At 45.6% G+C, this 18,966-nt stretch overlaps 1 protein-coding gene across 1 annotated transcript in view; it reads left to right on the top strand.

Annotated features, from left to right (window-relative positions):
- LOC134393467 (inverted formin-2-like) overlaps positions 1–18,966 on the top strand; it is a 510,183-nt gene that overhangs the window by 324,685 nt on the left and 166,532 nt on the right. The window lies entirely within an intron of this gene.

The following is an 18,966-nucleotide window of genomic DNA, read 5'->3' on the forward strand; positions in this document are numbered from 1 at the left end:
GTTTACACGGTCCTCATCCTTTCCTGTAAAACAGGTTAAGCTGAGAGTCAGTGACTAGCTCAAAGTCATCCAGTGAGCTGCATGACCAAGTGGGGACTAGAACCCAGATCTCCTGACTCCCAGCCCAATACTTTAACCACTACACCACAACGGCTCTTACTCCTAAATATCTGTGCTTAAGGTGCTTAGGATGGCAGACTTATGACTTGGACATTACACTCTGTTGGGAGCCTTTTAAATTGAAGGCAGCCTAAGAATGAATACAGACATTGTTGTTGTTTATTCGTTCAGTCACTTCCGACTCTTCGTGACTTCATGGACCAGCCCACGCCAGAGCTTTCTGTCGGCCATCACCACCCCTAGCTCCCCCAAGGTCGAGTCCGTCACCTCCAGAATATCATCCATCCATCTTGCCCTTGGTCGGCCCCTCTTCCTTTTGCCTTCCACTTTCCCTAGCATCAGCCTCTTCTCCAGGGTATCCTGTCTTCTCATTATGTGGCCAAAGTACTTCAGTTTTGCCTTTAATACCATTCCCTCAAGTGAGCAGTCTGGCTTTATTTCCTGGAGTATGGACTGATTTGATCTTCTTGCAGTCCAAAGCACTCTCAGAATTTTCCTCCAACACCACAGTTCAAAAGCATCTATCTTCCTTCGCTCAGCTTTCCTTATGGTCCAGCTCTCACAGCCATAGGTTACTACGGGGAATACCATTGCTTTAACTATGCGGACCTTTGTTGTCAGTGTGGTGTCTCTGCTCTTAACTATTTTATCAAGATTTATCATTGCACTCCTCCCAAGAAGTAAACATCTTCTGATTTCCTGGCTGCAGTCAGCGTCTGCAGTAATCTTTGCGCCCAGAAATACAAAGTCTGTCACTGCCTCCACGTTTTCTCCTTCTATTTGCCAGTTATCAATCAAGCTGGTTGCCATAATCTTGGGTTTTTTTTGAGGTTTAATTGCAACCCAGCTTTTGCACTTTCTTCTTTCACCTTTGTCATAAGGCTCCTCAGCTCCTCCTCGCTTTCAGCCATCAAAGTGGTGTCATCTGCATATCTGAGATTGTTAATGTTTCTTCCTGCGATTTTAACTCCAGCCTTGGATTCGTCAAGCCCAGCACGTCGCATGATGTGTTCTGCATACAAGTTGAATAGGTAAGGTGAGAGTAAACAACCCTGCCATACTCCTTTCCCAATCTTAAACCAGTCCGTTGTTCCATGGTCTGTTCTTACAGACATACTTATAAACAAATGAACAGGTGACTCATTGATTTTTTTCTGCTGCCCACCCAACCCAATGGTGGCAATTTTGACCACCCATTATTCCAGATTAAAAACTGGCTCCTACCCCTTCTAGAAAACTCAGGTCAATTCCCAGCCCCTATTTCATTTAAAGGTGTAGATGAGCCCTCAATTTCCATGCCAGCAATTTTCATCTAGCCCTAATCCCACTCCTCACACAAACAAGCAGATGCACCATCATTCTAAACACAAATGTAATGCAGAAAGAATACTTTGACATCACTACACACATGCACACTGCATATGTTCCCTGGGAGAGATGTGTGTATGTGATAGATGAATCTGCACACACCTAACCCTGACAAGCAAAACAATAGATCTATTGCATTCAAGACCCAGCATTTTGTTTTATGAAAGTGTTTATACAAGAAAGCAGAAGAAATGCCAGATCTCAGTGGCTTGAGTGTCTTTTTTACAGATAATTGGTTGTTCTTAGCCAATCTTAACCTAATACTCACAGCCACATTTCTGTCGCTGGTGAGAACATTTATCAGCACCATGGACAGCCCAGACACTCTGATTGGAACCCAGGCTATCCTTTTACTGAGTACTACTGTCCATGGTCCTGAACTCTGTGAAATAACCTGATCGGATCAGAGCAACCAAGAAAGAGATCTTGGAGTTGTGGTGGACAGCTCCATAAAAGTGTCAACCCAGTGCATGGCAGCTGCAAAAAAAAGAAGAAGAAAAGGCAAACTCCATGTTAGGCATATTTTAAAAAGAATTGAGAATAAAATTGTCAATATCATACTGGCTTTATGCAGATCTATGGTGTGACCATGTTAAGAATACTGTGTAGAGTTCTGGTCACCATACCTAAAAAAATATATTGTAGTTCTGGGGAAAGTGCAGAAAAGGGCAACTAAAATGATTGAGGGGCTGGAGCATCTCCCCTTTGAGAGAAGATTACAACAGCTGGGATTTTTAGGCTTGGAAAAAAGGAGACTGAAGGGACACATGATAGAGGTGTACAAAATTATGCATGGTGTGGAGAATGTGAATAGAGAGACATTTTTTCTCCCTCTCCCAGAATGCTAGAACCAGGGGTCATCCCATGAAGCTGATTGGTGGGAGATTCAAGACAGCTAAAAGGAAGGACTTCTTCACATTGCACATAGTGAAACTATGGAATTCAGCACCACAGGATGTAGTTATGGCCAGCAATTTGGATGGCTTCGAAAGGGGATTGGACAAATTCATGGAGGACAAGGCTATGAATGGCTACTAGTCCTCATGGGTTATATGCTACCTCCAGTGTAGAGGTGTATGCCTATGTCATTCAGTTGATTGGGGACATTGGTGGGAAGGTACAACTGCACTCATGTCCAGCCATTGTGTGAACAGAATCCTGAGCTAGATGGGCCTTTGGTCTGATCCAGCAGGGCACTTCTTACGTTGTTATAGTCTTACATTCATTTCTGCCTGTCTAGTGAGGATGCTTCAGAGAGGGAGGAAAGAAGAATTATATGAGGAAAAACAAAAATAAAATGTCACCGTTTTTTCAGTCCATTAGTTCAGGATTTTGGATATTATTATTATTATTATTATTATTATTATTATTATTATTTACATTTTATATCGCTACATAGCCGAGGCTCTCTGGGTGGTTTACACAGGATAAAAACACTTAAAAACAATATACAAAAAAGGAAAATCTCATTTCATATAGATTACTGTCCTGAACAAAGTGCAAGTGGAATAATTTTGAATGGAATCTTTTTACAGTTAGGCATTGTCTGTGGTCTACTGCACTACATGTTAGAATAGAAACATCTATCTCCAGAAGTGATGGTTTGATCACAAGCATGAAACTGTCCACTCAAATGAAATGCAAGATTTCATTTCCACTGCTGAGAACTTGATTAAACTTCTATATAGCCCCAGCATGTTCTTCAGAGAGTGAAAGAAGTCACAAAAGTTGTGCCCTGGGCAAAGCCAATTTGCTGATTGTTCAGGGTCTTATGGGTTAGGAGGAACATAGATAGAAGCTGCCTTTTCATTAGATTCACAGAGGTGTTATACTACTGCATGCCTGGAAGGTTGAGAGAGGGGGGAAAGTGAAAGGAATCAAGGCCAGTAGAAGGGTGGAAAACTCTTTCCTTTTTTAAATCTAAAGCGTTATGTCTCCCAGGTATTTCCTAAAAGCAAGATGGGAATCGATGCAGACACGAAGCTCAATTTGTTGCTTACTACAGGGGATGCTAGAAACACAGAATGAAAACCTGGCTCAGCTGATGTCTTTTTCTGCCAAAGGCTGCTGTGGATCAGAACATTGCTTTCGGGGTGTGATCCTCAAATCTCTTAGGACCACTCCAGTAATTGCAATTCCCTCTACAGACATCAATCTTTTATTCTATATATTTCTTGTAGGGAGGGAAATGGATGCAGACAGATGGTCCTAACAATGTGGGCCATTGCTCTATGAAAGCACACTCACAACATTGAGTGTAGCTATTCATTTTCAGGAGAAAACTGGTAGTGTGGAGGTGGAAATAAAAACTGCCTGTGCACAGCATGGATTGGCCTGTGACTTTAACATCACCATCCCATGTTGTCACCTCTGCTCCTTGCCAATTTTTCTGCCTAAAAAGAAAGGAAAAATCTTTTGCAGTTTGTTGTTTTAAAAGCCACCATATCAAAACCTAATTGTACACACATATATTCTGCCACTGCAAAATTACAGGGGGAGTAGATGGACAGCCCCTATAGCACCCATGTGAGAGCACCCAATCTCTCAAACTGTGCCCACTGGCTCAAAAAGGTTGTGAACCCCTGCAATATGGTATCCAGCATAATGACCCTACATGGAGGCTCCATCATAGCTAATAGGAATTGACTATACTAGTTCTCCTGAGAACTAGTATAACCCTCTTTTAAAGCTGACATTATCTCAGAATGATGCCATACATATATGGACTGGTGCACGTGGAAAGTACATTTAAACAATCCTATAGCAGCCCCGTGGATTATGGACATGAGCAAGTGTTTTGCCTGTAGCCAGAATTGTGCTTCAAACTACCCTAAGCAAAGTGTTTTGTTCATTTCCATTGGAAGATGTAAAGAAGTCCTTCGCGTGATGATGCAGGAATGGCTTTCTCAAAAGTTATAACAGAGAAAGTGATTTAATTATTACATTTTTGTGAACCACCATTTTTGTGAATTATTACATTTTTATACCACTTTGCCTATTGGGTGGTATAAAAATGCAATAAATAAATAAATAAAACATTTATATCCTGCCTCTTTTTCTCTTCCTAGGAACCAAGGTGGCTTACACAGTCCTCCTCCTCTCCATTTTATCCTCAAACAACAACCCAGTGAGGTAGGTTAGGGTTAGAACCAATGACTGGTGCAAAATCACCCAGGGAGCATCATGGCCTGATTGAGGACTAGAACCCAGATCTCCTGAGTCCTGGGGGCTGTCTTCATGGCACCAGGTTGGCGTTGCCTCCCTCTTCAACCCTGGGCTTTCCTTCTCCCACAGCGGCGTCAGGTTGTCCAAATGCCAAGGTGGAGCACAGGGTTTCTGAGCAGCCATCCAGGTCCAGGAACTGCCCCACCCTCTTCCTGGTGGAAGGCGACCAATCACTGGTCGCCTTCCACGAGGCTCTGCCCTTCGCTTGATGCCAGATTGGCTGTGGATCAACGTTACACTGCGGAAGCCCCATGTTGACATTGCTCTGTTTGAAAAAGTCAGGGTAAATCCCCAACTTCTTCAAATCGGATCATCACAGGGAAGCACCGCGGTGGCTGTGAAGCTGTGCTGCGTTGTCTGACTGATGTGGCACAGATCCACAGCCACCGTGGGGCTTTTCCCACATTTAGACAACCCCCAGTCCAGCACTCTCACCTCTCCACCACACCGGCTCTCTTGTAACTCAGCTCCTTTCAAATGCTCTTGGAGTGGGGTGAGGTGAAGAAGGAATTTCAGCGGGTGCAGCTTTTCTTTCCCCTGCTGCCTGGTACACGCCAAAGCCTCCGGCGCTCCTGTGCTTTCAGCCACTCTCCATGATGGCGCCTGCAGCTAGAGTGCTATTTTTAAGCACTTAAGAGAAGTTCCTCTTTTCTTTTCTAAAGCCAGGGGTCAAGAAAGAGCGTGCCAGAGAATATTCCTGACTGTCACAAGCAGCTGTTTTGCTGCTCTGACTAGGCTGACCTTTGCTGCTACCCCGCTCTGCTCAACGAGATGGTTCACACTCTGGCAATAGTAACCAAAAGGGTTTTCCTTTCCTTTCCTTTCCTGTCCCTGCTGACACAGGCTTTTCTTTGTGATGTTCTGCAGTGTTTGGTGTTCACCTTTCCCCCCTCACCTTTGCAGGCCTACAGAAACTCCAACTCATGTCAAAGACCACAGGAGGGAAGAGCAAAACAATGATAATTCGGGACAATCTCTGCAGCCCTTTACAGTATTTTCCAGTAATCTAAACAGTGCAATAGACGAGCAAACATCAAATCATTGGTCTTAGACTTGCAATGAATTTATCCCTGCAAATTCTCCTCTGGGAATGCTGAATGTTCTCCATATATTCTCAGAATACTTGAATAATAATAATAATAATAATAATAATAATAATAATAATAATAATAATAGCAGCAAACTATCTTCAAAATATTTGGTACCTGCATTTGATTTGAGCGCTTCACAGTTTCTTCAACTCTTATTTCTTTGAACATTCATATGCTGTCTTTCTATGAGAAAATCAAATCCAAATAACAACATAAATTGCAACAGAATTTTTGCACATTGGCATGGTAAACCACTTGGTCTATAAAGCTGGCATGCAATATCATTTAGTATCACAACAGTGAAAGCTGCAGGAGCCTTGCCCTCTTCTGTATCTGGTCACACCAGGCAGGGCTCCTGCAGCTTTCACTGTTGTGATAAAGAAGGAATTTCATCAGATTCTCCATATATACAAATGACACCTGCTGAAATTCCCTTTTCTATGCAACTGTTAAAGATACAGGAGCTCCGTCCTCCTTTCCATAGGATCACCCTACTTAAAGCTCTAACTGCCAGTGACTGAGCCTTAGGAGAACCATGTCAGCCTTTCAGAATGGGGAAGAAGCCCATGCAAAAGTTGGAAAATCACCCAATGATCAGTGGTCAGGAGAAAGGGGGCGTGGCCCAGGAAAGGAGGTGTGTCTTAGGGAAAGGGGTGTGATCTGGGAATGGGGTATGGTCTGGGAAAGGGGTGTGGACATCTAAGGAACCCCAGAAGGCTGGACTGGGACCCCAAGACATTCAGATTTGGGCCCTGGGACTGAGTTTTCCCACCTCGGTCTTAGAGGCAGCACAGTGTAGTAGTTAGAGTGTTGGGCTAAGATGAGGGAAACCACTATTCAAATCCCTATTCGGAGCTTGCTGTGTGACCTTGAATCATACTATCTGTCAGCCTAGCCTACCTTACAGGGTTGTTGTGAGGATAAAATGGGAGGGGGCTGTCCATGCCACCCTAAGCTCCTTGGATGAAGAGTGGGGTAAAAAAATGTGTACAAAGAACAAGCAATAGGTGACGGTGACTTAGGCCATAGCTAGGCCTAAGGTTTATCCCTGGATCGTCCAGGGGTCAAACCTGTTCATGTAGGTGACACACAGGGGATCCAGTGCTCAGGCAGGGGCAAACCCTGGATGATCCCAGGATAAACCTTAGGTCTAGCTGTGGCCTTAATTATGTTGCTCAGCCCCATGCAATGGCTTCAGGTTACAGGGGAAAGGAGACCTCCATTCCCTGGACCACAGGGACTGGCCCGGCCCCTGAGAATAAACACGTCAACATTTCCTGGTTTATAGGAGAGCCTGAAAACCACATGGATGAATCATGATGGGTATGATCTGCAAGCGCTGATGTGCTTCCCCCTTCCCTCGTATCTCAATCTAACCGCTTCTCCAAATCCCCTGCAGGGCAAGCAAAATTGTATGCTCTGGTTTCCGCTCAGAATGACTGATGGGTCGGCGCATTTTTAGCTGTTGCTTCCTGATCCCTCTCAGGCCATTAATTATTCTGTCTGACATAAGCAAGGCTCTCAAGTTGATTGTTGTACAATAAATGATAGATTTCTTCCCCTCCAAAGAGCTCATTAAGACATGTTTTATTAGGAGGAGATTTGCTGATTAATCAAGCATCCATTTGGCTTCAAGAGCATCCATTCCCCAGGATAGCTTGTTGCTCTGATCGAGCCCCCACACTGAAACCTGCCCCCACCCCAGCCTCCCCAAAATACTACCAACTCTTCCAAAGGCAGAGGGCCGCACTGATGTCAAAGACGATCTCCTCATTTATTAAAACAGAAGCAGAAATGTCTGCGAAGCCCCGGGATTCTAAATAATTGTAGGCAAACAGAACACCTCTGGTGTATTGTTGTCACAATTAAAAGGCATGAAAATGGAACAAAAACAAATAACAGCTTTGCAGCCCAGGGGTGGGGTGGGAGACTGCGATGATGCAAAATTCCCCACCCTGTAGATAAATGGAGATTCAGTTCAATCCCTCCATCCATTTAAAGCTCCCTCAGCATTCTCCACGCCATTCTCTCTCTCTCTCCTGTTTCAACCCCTTCTTCTTTTTGGGGGGACACTCTCCCCAGCACCCCATATCTCTCCCCCATTTCTAGATCCTTCCGGCCCCCCTGCTGCTGCTCCTCCACGTTTCCCCAAAGACACATTGCTCCCTTCTGTTCCAAGCCTGGTCTGGTTTCTGGTCTTCACTTGCTCTTCTTCATGCAGCCATCGCCACATTGCAGGAGCGGCAGTCAGAGGCACTGAGGCTGTCAGAGGTAGCACTGTGCCCGGCCCGTAGATATTGTGTAGATATTGTGTGGATATACTGTGCCCGGCCCGTAGATATTTTTCCACAGCTCACATTGGGTGAGCTGTGGAAAAGCAGCAGCAAGTGTGGCTACCTGTGGGGTGCAGTGACTCATCACCAGGATGGAAGAGATGGAGGAGGTGGAAAAGCAGCCCCAGACAGAGCTACCTCTGCCACTACTACCACTGCTCCATACTTCAAGAAGGATGCAGACAAGCTGGAGCGTGTTCAGAGGAGGGCAACCAGGATGATCAGGGGTCTGGAGACAAAGCCCTATGAGGAGAGACTGAAAGAACTGGGCATGTTGAGCCTGAAGAAGAGAAGACCAAGGGGAGACATGATAGCACTCTTCAAAACTCTTTCAACGTTTCAGAATTTTCTGCACATTTCTACTGTTCAAGCTTCAGTTTGAAACAAAAATGAGTAAGTCAGTGTGGTAGATCTTGAGTAATAAGCCTTACGCTACCGTATTCTTGTATAGACGTTTAGTCAAAATCCCCTTCCTTTTAACTGAAAAGTGACTGTTTCAGGTTTTAGCCTCTGGAGCAACAGGGAATAAATTTGTTCTATCATTTCAGAGTCCTGTATAAGGCGTTGACTTATCTTACCCCCAAGGAAGTATCCTCTACCTCGTCCTCATCAGAATAGAGCCAGTGTGGTGTAATGGTTAGATTGCTGGACTGGGAATCGGGAGATCTGGGTTCTAGTCCCCAATCAGTCACGGAAGCTCATGCTGCTTTCACAGTGCTATATCCTGCTTGGTATGGATTAGGCCAGAGAAGGGTGTGGCCGAAAGAGAGGTTCCACTCAATTTTGCTTCTAGCCCCACCCACCACTGGTTTCAGCCCTGCCCCCATGCCTATATGTGGCTCCTGACAGATCATACTGGCAGAATGTGGCCCTCACCAGGGTGGGTGGAGAGAGGTTTCCCATCAGTGGTCAACTTTGACTGGTAGAGCTCCCCTAAGGTCTCAGGGAGGGAATATTTATTTATTTATTTATTACATTTTTATACCGCCCAATAGCCGAAGCTCTCTGGGCAGTTCACAAAAATTAAAACCATAATAAAACAACCAACAGGTTAAAAGCACAAATACAAAATACAGTATGAAAAGCACAACCAGGATAAAACCACACAGCAAAATTGATATAAGATTAGAATACATTTTCCCAGTGATGTTATCCATTCCAAAATACTTGCCCTCTGATGCCCCAGAGGGCAAGGCTAGATCTCATGGGCTTTAGTAACAGAAGGGTGGATTTCGGTTGGAACACAAGAAAAACATCTTGAAGGTCAGAGCAGATCAATAATGGAACCAATGACGTTGGCAAAATCAACACTACTGCTTTATAGTGGTACTGAAATGCACTGATAACTGTTGGGACACATTACACATTCCATATACCACTTCCATTGTGTTATTTCTTGCTTTTTATTCCACATTAGCCAAAATACCACAACAAATACTAACACTTATGGCTATGTGCTACCTCCGGTATCTGAGGCAGTAAGCCTGTGTGCACCAGTTGCTGGGGAACATGGGTGGGAGGGTGCTGTTGCACCATGTCCTGCTTTGTTGGTTCCTGGTCAACAGCTTGTTGGCCACTGTGTGAGCAGAGTGCTGGACTAGATGGACTTTGTCCTGATCCAGCATGGCTCTTCTTATGTTCTTACATTCTTATGATCTAATACATGGCCGGGAACACAATCATCCTTTGGTTTTCACCCGTCTCCAAATTTTGTAATGCTGTTCTCTGATCAAAACACGTGTAGAAAAAAATGCACACGCCAGAGAACTGGACTAGATGGACCCTCGGTGTGATCCAGCATGGCTCTTCTTATGTTCTTATGTAAATGTCATCATGTGTCCCATGGGTTTGTATGCGCAGACATAGCATTACCATGACAGGATCGTAATGAATTGACACAAGGGCACCATCTACACTGCTGCTTTATAATGCTTTATCGACTTTGACAACTGTTGGGACCCACAACACATCCATATACCGTTTTCAAACTGTTTTCAAAAGTGTTAGGCCCTGCTTGGTGTAGGTCTGGCCCAAGCGTAGATCTGGCCCTAGAGGGTGGAGCGCTCTCCCTTACCGGAGGACTTTCAGCATGGGCTGAACTGCCATTGGTTAGGGATGCACTCGGTCCAGATTTCCTGCATGAAGCAGGAGTTTGAATAGATGCCCTCTGAGCCCCCTTTCCTCTCTACGATTCTACGAAGACCTCTCAGGAGGGACCACATTGGCTTCTGTGTTCTGCACAGGGCCATTTTCGCACTCCTGGCACAATGGCACTCTATAAATGTTAAATATTACCATCGGTAGTAAGTCTGCCAGCTTTGCTCCGCTCGGGGACTCATGTGAATGAGGGGAAATTCCCAGTTGTCTGTTTAAGGCAGCTTTCCAGTTACTTGAGCCGCACATAGTGCAGCCATCTGGGAGACCGGAGAGATCAGCTCTCCGAGATGATTGAAAGTGACCCATAATTCAGGTAGTAACTCACAAGCCCAGGACAGGAAGATTCATGAACTCAGTGACATTTCATTAGATTTCACAAGCTAGTAAACAGCACCAGAGGTGGGGAGGATGGAGGGGTGTGTGGGGAAGCAATGATGGCTCAATAGCTCTGGAACATCGTGCATTTCTAAGCAGAGAGAACAAATGCAGGGACAGCCTTCCAAGAGCTGCAGTGATCTACAGATACACAGGTGTGTTGTGCGTCCACTTTGTGGAACTTTGGTGTTCAGGTTAGCAGGCTCGGGTGGCGCAGTCATGAACAAAGGCAGGATACCACCCCTTGTAGCTATGCACAAATGGCCTCCCAAAATTCTCTGCCATATTTGTAGGCAAAGAAATTGGTGGGGGGGGGAGGAGGGACTGATTCACCCCATTTCTCTAGGGAGATGAGAAACCCACCAACACTTTCTCAGAGTGGGGCTTACCGTGTGTAGTGGTTGTAGCACTCAGGGCACAAGGTGTCATGTCTAGCCCTGCTCACCCCGTTTTGAAAGAAGGTGTTTCAAGTAATCGTTCCAAATCAGACTCTGAATCACAGAATCCTAGAATCATAGAATAGTAGAGTTGGAAGGGGGCTATAAGGACATCAAGTCCAACCCCCTGCTCAAGTAGAGGAGTTGGCCCCAGATGCAAGCCAGCCTTTACCATTGGGGGAGAGAGCTCTCACACTTTCTCCTCCAGCTGGTCCTGATGTCTCTCCAGAGCTTATCTCCTCAAGGGCAAATCATACAGAGGCAGTGGAAAGCCAACATTCTTCTGAAGGAGAGGCCACCAACAGGCTAACTGATCCTAGGGTGCGGCGCAGGCTAAAACACACGTAGTGGAAGGAAGGTGAGAGAAAGTCAGCCCGGGTCACATCGTGTCTGAAGCCGCTTCAGACCTAACCTCTCTGAAGTTAATACCATTTGGGAAAAGGCTTTCCATTTTCCTTGAAACGACAATTGTCTCGCTTAGTTTGTATAGTTTTGCCTAGGGAGAAGTTTCCAAGAGATTAGACCCTCTTCAGGTGGAAAGAGATGTTTATTGCTTAAATAAAACTTTGTGGATTACTTAGCAGGCCTCATTTTTGTCTCCTAAAAAGGTAGGAGGTTTTTCAAGAAACACAACACAGGGGTGGCTCAGGAACTTTTGCTGCCTGAAGTGAAGGAGAAGATGTCCACTTTGGTTGAAAGGCAGTTCTGTTTTATTGAACGTAATACAACTGTATGAAGAAGAAAGTCCTACAGACAAAGAACATCTCAATTAGCAGTTGGAAAACCAGGTATATTTATACACAGAAGCACCTTAACCAATTAGCAGTTAGCAAAGTTCTAAAGCAAAACAAAGACAGATCAAAGAAAACTTCTTCATAATTCCTTATGAACAAATGGCCCATAACTCTTCTGGCAATCATAGAATCATAGAATAGCAGAGTTGGAAGGGGCCTACAAGGCCATCGAGTCCAACCCACTGCTCAATGCAGGAATCCACCCTAAAGCATCCCTGACAGATGGTTGTCCAGCTGCCTCTTAAAGGCCTCTAGTGTGGGAGAGCCCACAACCTCACCAGGCAACTGATTCCATTGTCGTACTGCTCTAACAGTCAGGAAGTTTTTCCTGATGTCCAGCTGGAATCTGGCTTCCTTTAACTTGAGCCCGTTATTCCGTGTCCTGCACTCTGGGAGGATCGAGAAGAGATCCTGGCCCTCCTCTGTGTGACAACCTTTTAAGTATTTGAAGAGTGCTATCATGTCTTCCCTCAATCTTATCTTCTCCAGGCTAAACATGCCCAGTTCTTTCAGTCTCTCTTCATAGGGCTTTGTTTCCAGACCCCTGATCATCCTGGTTGCCCTCCTCTGAACACTCTCCAGCTTGTCTGCATCCTTCTTGAATTGTGGAGCCCAAAACTGGACACAATACTCTAGATGAGGCCTAACCAGGGCTGAATAGAGAGGAACCAGTACCTCACGTGATTTGGAAGCTATACTTCTATTAATGAAGCCCAAAATAGCATTTGCCTTTCTTGCAGCCATATCGCACTGTTGGCTCATATTCAGCTTACGATCTACAATTCCAAGATCCTTCTCGTTTGTAGTATTGCTGAGCCAAGTATCCCCCATCTTGTAACTGTGCCTTTGGTTTCTATTTCCTAAATGTAGAACTTGGCATTTATCCCTATTAAATTTCATTCTGTTGTTTTCAGCCCAGCACTCCAGTCTATCAAGATCACTTTGAAGTTTGTTGCTGTCTTCCAGGGTATTAGCTATCCCACCCAATTTTGTGTCATCTGCAAATTTGATCAGCGTTCCCTGCACCTCCTCATCCAAATCATTAATAAAAATGTCAGATTGACCTGGATGGTCAGTCCTCTTTATCAAGCTAGCTGATTTGTCTTCTTCTATGGCAAGGGGTCTTGACAGTTAGAAATTCTAATTAAGCATTTCCTTGCTGATGTAACAGTTTTAACATTACAGTACATTCAGGCACATACATCTAATCCCATCATGCAGTTCACTTGCAAGAACCAAACTACATACAGAGGCCCTACATACAGAGCAGTTATATCCAGGCTTCTGGCCTTGTTTTCTCATATCCCATCTGCAAAAGCCAACTGGATTAGCAGATGGGCCTGCCTTCGACATTGATAACGGGACAGTATCTTCCACTGCCCCTGAGGGCTGCAGGCTAATTTAAGAAGTACAGAACTGGCCACATGGCATGCAAGTCCCACCTCCAACACCTTGCTGCCACCGCCTAGCATACACAACCTGAGGTAACTGCGCCATTCTGCCCAGTGGTAGGACCGACCCAAGTAGCACGGCTTTTGCACTTTTTCCCTAAGGGCTTTTTGTTTTGTTTCACTGCCACCATTTTCTGCTTACCTTATCATTGATGTGGCTGAAGGAGCTGTGTGTGTTCTTTCTTCCCATGACCCATCTCTCCATCACTCTGCAGCCTCCCTGGCTGCCCACGCTTCCTGATCTGAAAAGAGAGCAGGCTCTTCCCTTCCCCTGGGCTTTAATTGAAGTGCAGGAAGCCTGGGAAACTGCAGGCTGCCAGAGATTATTGTACAATGAAAGACAGGGCAGTCACACATATTCCTTGGTCACATCGTAAGCACAAGAATCCCAAGCCCCACCCATGAGAAAATCTCTAAAATTAGAAATTTCATTCGCCTTTGAACATTGTTTTTTTCAAAAGCAGTTGTCCTACATTGGCTAGAGCAGACTGAGGCCGTAGCTAGACCTAAGGTTTATTCCAGGATTGTCCTGGGGTCAAACCTATGAAGGGCTATCAAGGAAGCAAGGTAATAAATCAGGCAACAAGTAAAAGTACAGACACATAGGGTCAGGCTAAGGCAAGATTGGTTGAAAGAACAAGGTCAAAACAGGGTCAGACACATTACACAGCCCAGAAGCAGAGTCCAAAGGGAGTCTAGTAGCACAGTTACTAACAGGGACTGGCCGACGAGACCACATCACACCAGTCCTCTTCCAGCTTCATTGGCTGCCAGTCCTGGTCCAGGCCTGATTCAAAGTGCTTGTATTAACATTTAAAGCCCTAAACGGCTTGGGGCCAGGCTATCTGAAGGAACACCTCCTCCCATATGTACCTGAGGTCATCCTCAGGGGGTTTTCTCCACGAGCCCCTGCCAAAGGAAGTGAGGCAGGTGGCTACCAGGAGGAGGGCCTTCTCTGCTGTGGCACCCCGGCTGTGGTATGAGCTCCCTAAGGAGGTTCGCCTGGCACCTACACTATATTCTTTCAGACGCCAGGTGAAGACCTTTTCATTCTCTCGGCATTTTAACAGTCTATAAATTTAACTTTAACTTTGCTGTTTTAAATTTGTAATTTAAATTTGCATTTTTGCATTGCTGCTGTTTTTATCTTGGTTGTGCTTTTATATATTTTATATTATGGTTTTATACTGTTGTTTTATACTTTGAATGGTCTTAATTTTGTGAACCGCCCAGAGAGCTTTGGCTATTGGGCGGTATAGAAATGCAATAAATAAATAAAGAAATAAATAGTATTGTCGCAAAATTCTGCCCAGGTCCACAAGGACAGTGCATGTCCTTCATCCGGCCCTCATGTGCCCAAGGGGTTGTGTCCGATGTTGGGACAGACCTGAGCCCGAGTGCTTGTGAGCCCCCAAGAGTACTTAGGCATGGGTCTGCCCTGGCTTCTGGATTGCGCCCTTTCTCCCCGCTGTGTTAATGGTGGCAGCCGGGGAAATAATACACAATTTCCCCAGCCTTGTGGAAATCGTGTGTTTCTCTGACACCACCCTGCAACCCTATTCCTGTATCTTTGAGAGTTGACATGTCCAAGCTGCGATCCCAAGGACCTTGGAAGCAAATCATATTGAAAACAGTGAGACTTAGGACCTTGCTAGACCCTGCCGGATAAACCGGCAGGGAGGTGGGGCGACGGCGCACTAACTTTAGCGCGTGCCGCCCCGCCTCCTAGACGCCTGACGCGCAGGGACTGCGGAAGCCCTGCAGCGTCGGCCATTTTGTTGTTGTTGTTAAAGGGGCCACGTGCACCCCGAAGACTCCGGAGAAGGTAAGCAGGTTTTTTTTAGTTAAACCCCCCCATCCGCTCCTGATCCCTTCCTGCTCACTCTTTTCCCACCCTCCCTCCCCGTCTCCCGTGCCAGCCTTCGCCCTCCTCCGCCATCTCCCATGCCAGCCTTCATCCTCCTCCGCCGTCTCCCGTGCCAGCCTTCGCCCTCCTCCACCGTCTCCCGTGCCAGCCTTTGCCCTCCTCCGCCATCTCCCGTGCCAGCCTTCGCCCTCCTCCGCCATCTCCCATGCCAGCCTCCGCCATCCCCCTCTCCTGCCGGTCCGGCCTTCCCCCCCATGTCCCCCCCGGGATCTCCCCCCTGGCCTGATGGGCACAGCGCTGACGCTGTACCCAGTCCGTGGCTTTTCCCAGCTACTTGTAAGCGAGTAGCCGCAAAAAGCCACGGCCCTTGCTAGACGTTCTGCAGGGCTAGACGTTCCGCAGGCCGTGGCTGCGGAAAAGGCGCGCCATAAGCGACATCGCTTATGGCGCGTTAGGGGAGGCTTCGGTGCGGCCTGGCCCGGATTCCCCTGTGCGTCATCTGGATGCACAGCAGGGAAACCGGGCCTCAAAGTGCGCTAACGCCTCGTCTAGCAAGGCCCTTACTTCTGGGTAAGCATAGTAAGGATTGAGCACATACTTTTAATTGTGAACTGCCCAGAGAGCCTCATCTATTGGGCTGTATAAAAGTATAATGAATAAATAAAATAAAATAAAATAAAATAAAGGCCCTATTAACACTTGCATTAATAGAGCCTTTAAGGTTCCCATTGGAGAGGGGGAGAAATATGTGATTTCCCCAAGGCTGGAGAAATTGAGTATTTTCCCCTTCCATGCTAATGGCAACCACCCAAGTATTAAGAGATGCTTTCTTGGCATTACCCACAGAGACCCATTTGTTGGTCACCATTAATGATGAAAGAGCTTTCTCCTGAGTTGCCCCAAAAATATGGAACGCGCTCTCTCAAAACAACAACCGTCTCCCACTCCCTTGGCTTTCAATTTAGCCTTTTAAATTATGCATCTGTTTTAAAGTTTTACTGTTTTTAATCTTCTTCTTCTTTCCTTTTTTTATTGTGTTAAGGTTTGTGGTTTTAAATTATTCTGGACTGCCTTGATGGCTTTTTGGCAAATGAGGAAGGCTATAAATGTTAATAACGAGTAACAAAATCAATAAAAAATATTTCTTTAGCTCGAATATGTTTGTTAGCACTAAAGGCTATCCCAGTGCAGTTAGATTATTTTTGGGTGAGGTTCCCATTTTTACATATATATTTTTTTAAAAAAAAATACAGCTGCAGTGTGCAAATCAAAGACAACATGGCATTAGAGGTGGGATGTGCACACTACTAGCGATATATAACTGAACAACTCACACTGACAGTCGCTGGTGCAGAAATACCCTAAATCCTTGGCATGCTATTGGGCTCAATAGATCTCTGTTGATTTACGCCAGCCAATAATCTGTCTCTTTTTCTGTCTCAATAGTTTCTGTACTACAGCCATAGACATGTACACTAATAGCAACTAATGGATGACCTGCCAATTAACTGCATGTACCGGCTTTTATGTATGACATATTGTACCGTGCATTGATTTTTAATCTGCCCAAGCTCGCATTTGTCATGCCGGGTGGAAAGTCCGAGGTGAGAAACGGCCTCTTCATTTTTTCCCCTGACAATTATTAACACTGAGCTGGTCTTCGTGGCTTCTACGCTGTAGGCACGGGCTCGCACCAAAAATAAATGAAAGAGGGGTGGAGAGGAAGGGAGAAGAGAGCCAGCTTGCCAAATTAAACTGAGCCCTCAAAAGGATGCAAATTAGCAACAGCTGTGGGCATCATCACATCACCCACTGGAGTAATTTTCAGAGTATTTTTTGCATTGTTCTGATATCACTTGGTACTACAGCATGCTGGCTTCTATAGCATCTTGAAGTTGTTCTTCAAATACTTAAAAGGTTGTCACACAGAGGAGGGCCAGGATCTCTTCTCGATCCTCCCAGAGTGCAGGGCACGGAATAACGGGCTCAAGTTAAAGGAAGCCAGATTCCAGCTGGACATCAGGAAAAACCTCCTGACTGTTAGAGCAGTACGAAAATGGAATCAGTTGCCTGGTGAGGTTGTGGGCTCTCTCACACTAGAGCCCTTCAAGAGGCAGCTGGACAACCATCTGTCAGGGATGCTTTAGGGTGGATTCCTGCATTGAGCAGGGGGTTGGACTCGATGGCCTTGTAGGCCCCTTCCAACTCTGCTATTCTATGATTCTATGATTCTATGAAATGTGTCTGTTTGACCAGGGCCACAGCTAGACCTAAGGTTTATCCTGGGGTCATCCAGGGTTCGCCCCTGCCTGAACACTGGATCCCCTGTGTGTCACCTAGATGAATAGGTTTGACCCCTGGACGATCCAGGGATAAACCTTCAGTCTAGCTATGGCTCTAGTATTGTCAACTCCGGGGATCTCCAGGATCTCCAGCGACATTTTTCCTAGCCCTCTTACCTGAGATTCTTCAACTGGGAATGCTCAGGATTGAAGCCTGGGCTTTACTCATGTTCTCTACCATTGGATTCAGGCTACACTTTAATACAAGTTTTAATACTTTAATACAAGTATTTGAAGAGTGCTATCATGTCTCTCCTCAATCTTCTCTTCTTCAGGCTAAACATGCCCAGTTCTTTCAGTCTCTCCTCATAGGGCTTTGTCTCCAGACCCCTGATCATCCTGGTTGCCTTCTTCTGAACACACTCCAGCTTGTCTGCATCCTTCTTGAATTGTGGAGCCCAGAACTGGATGCAATAACATGGGGAAATGGGGCAGTGCTGGCTCCCAGTTATTCAGGGTTGCTTGTTCACCATGCACTGTGGCTTGTCAACCGCCCTGAACAACCTAACAACATTCAAAGCCCTAAACGGCTTGGGGCCAGGCTATATGAAGGAACACCTCCTCCCATATGTTCCTGCCTGGGCCCTAAGGTCATCCTCAGGAGTCCTTTTCCGTGAGCCCCTGCCAAAGAAAGTGAGACAGGAGGCTACCAGGAGGAGGGCCTTCTCTGCTGTGGCACCCCAACTGTGGAATGAGCTCCTTAGAGAGGTTCACCTGGCACCTACGTTATACTCTTTTCTAAGACCTTTTTATTTTCTCAGTATTTTTACAGTTTGTCAAAGTAGTTTTTTTAAGTTTGCTGCTTTAAATTTGTATTTTAAATCTGTATTCATTTCTGCATTGCTACTTGGTTTTATCCTGGTTGTGTTTTTATATTATATTTTATATTATGCTTTTATACTATTTGTTTTATATTTTGAATGGTTTTTATGGTTTTAATTTGTGCATACCACCCAGACAGCTTCGGCTATTGGGCGGTATAAAAATGCAATAAATAAATAAAATAAACAACAAACCATAGGTTCTCAAAGTGGCTTGTTGGAGAAAAATAAGCCGCACTGCACAGTTGACAATCCACCCTACAGAAAATGCCCTGGGTTTAGACAACACGCTAATCCATGGTTCGACAACAACCCACACTCACCCACTGAGAATGGGTCAGCATGTTGTGTGAACAGCCCCATTGACTACAATAGGGCTTACTTCTGAATACTGAAGTCCAGAATATAGCAGGGATGCAGAACTGCAGGCCAAATCCATCCTGCCTAGAGTTCCAATCTCCTCCCCCCACCATACTACAAGGTTGAAATGCCTGTCCTATGGCTTAGTCATGGGCAGTAAGTGCTTTAGAAGTTATAGAGTGCTGGCACAACTGGTGTGTTAGGGCCACGCCTTTGGCCCCTCCC

This window comes from Elgaria multicarinata, chromosome 2 (genome assembly GCF_023053635.1).
Source record: "Elgaria multicarinata webbii isolate HBS135686 ecotype San Diego chromosome 2, rElgMul1.1.pri, whole genome shotgun sequence".
NCBI classification, from domain to species: domain Eukaryota; kingdom Metazoa; phylum Chordata; class Lepidosauria; order Squamata; family Anguidae; genus Elgaria; species Elgaria multicarinata.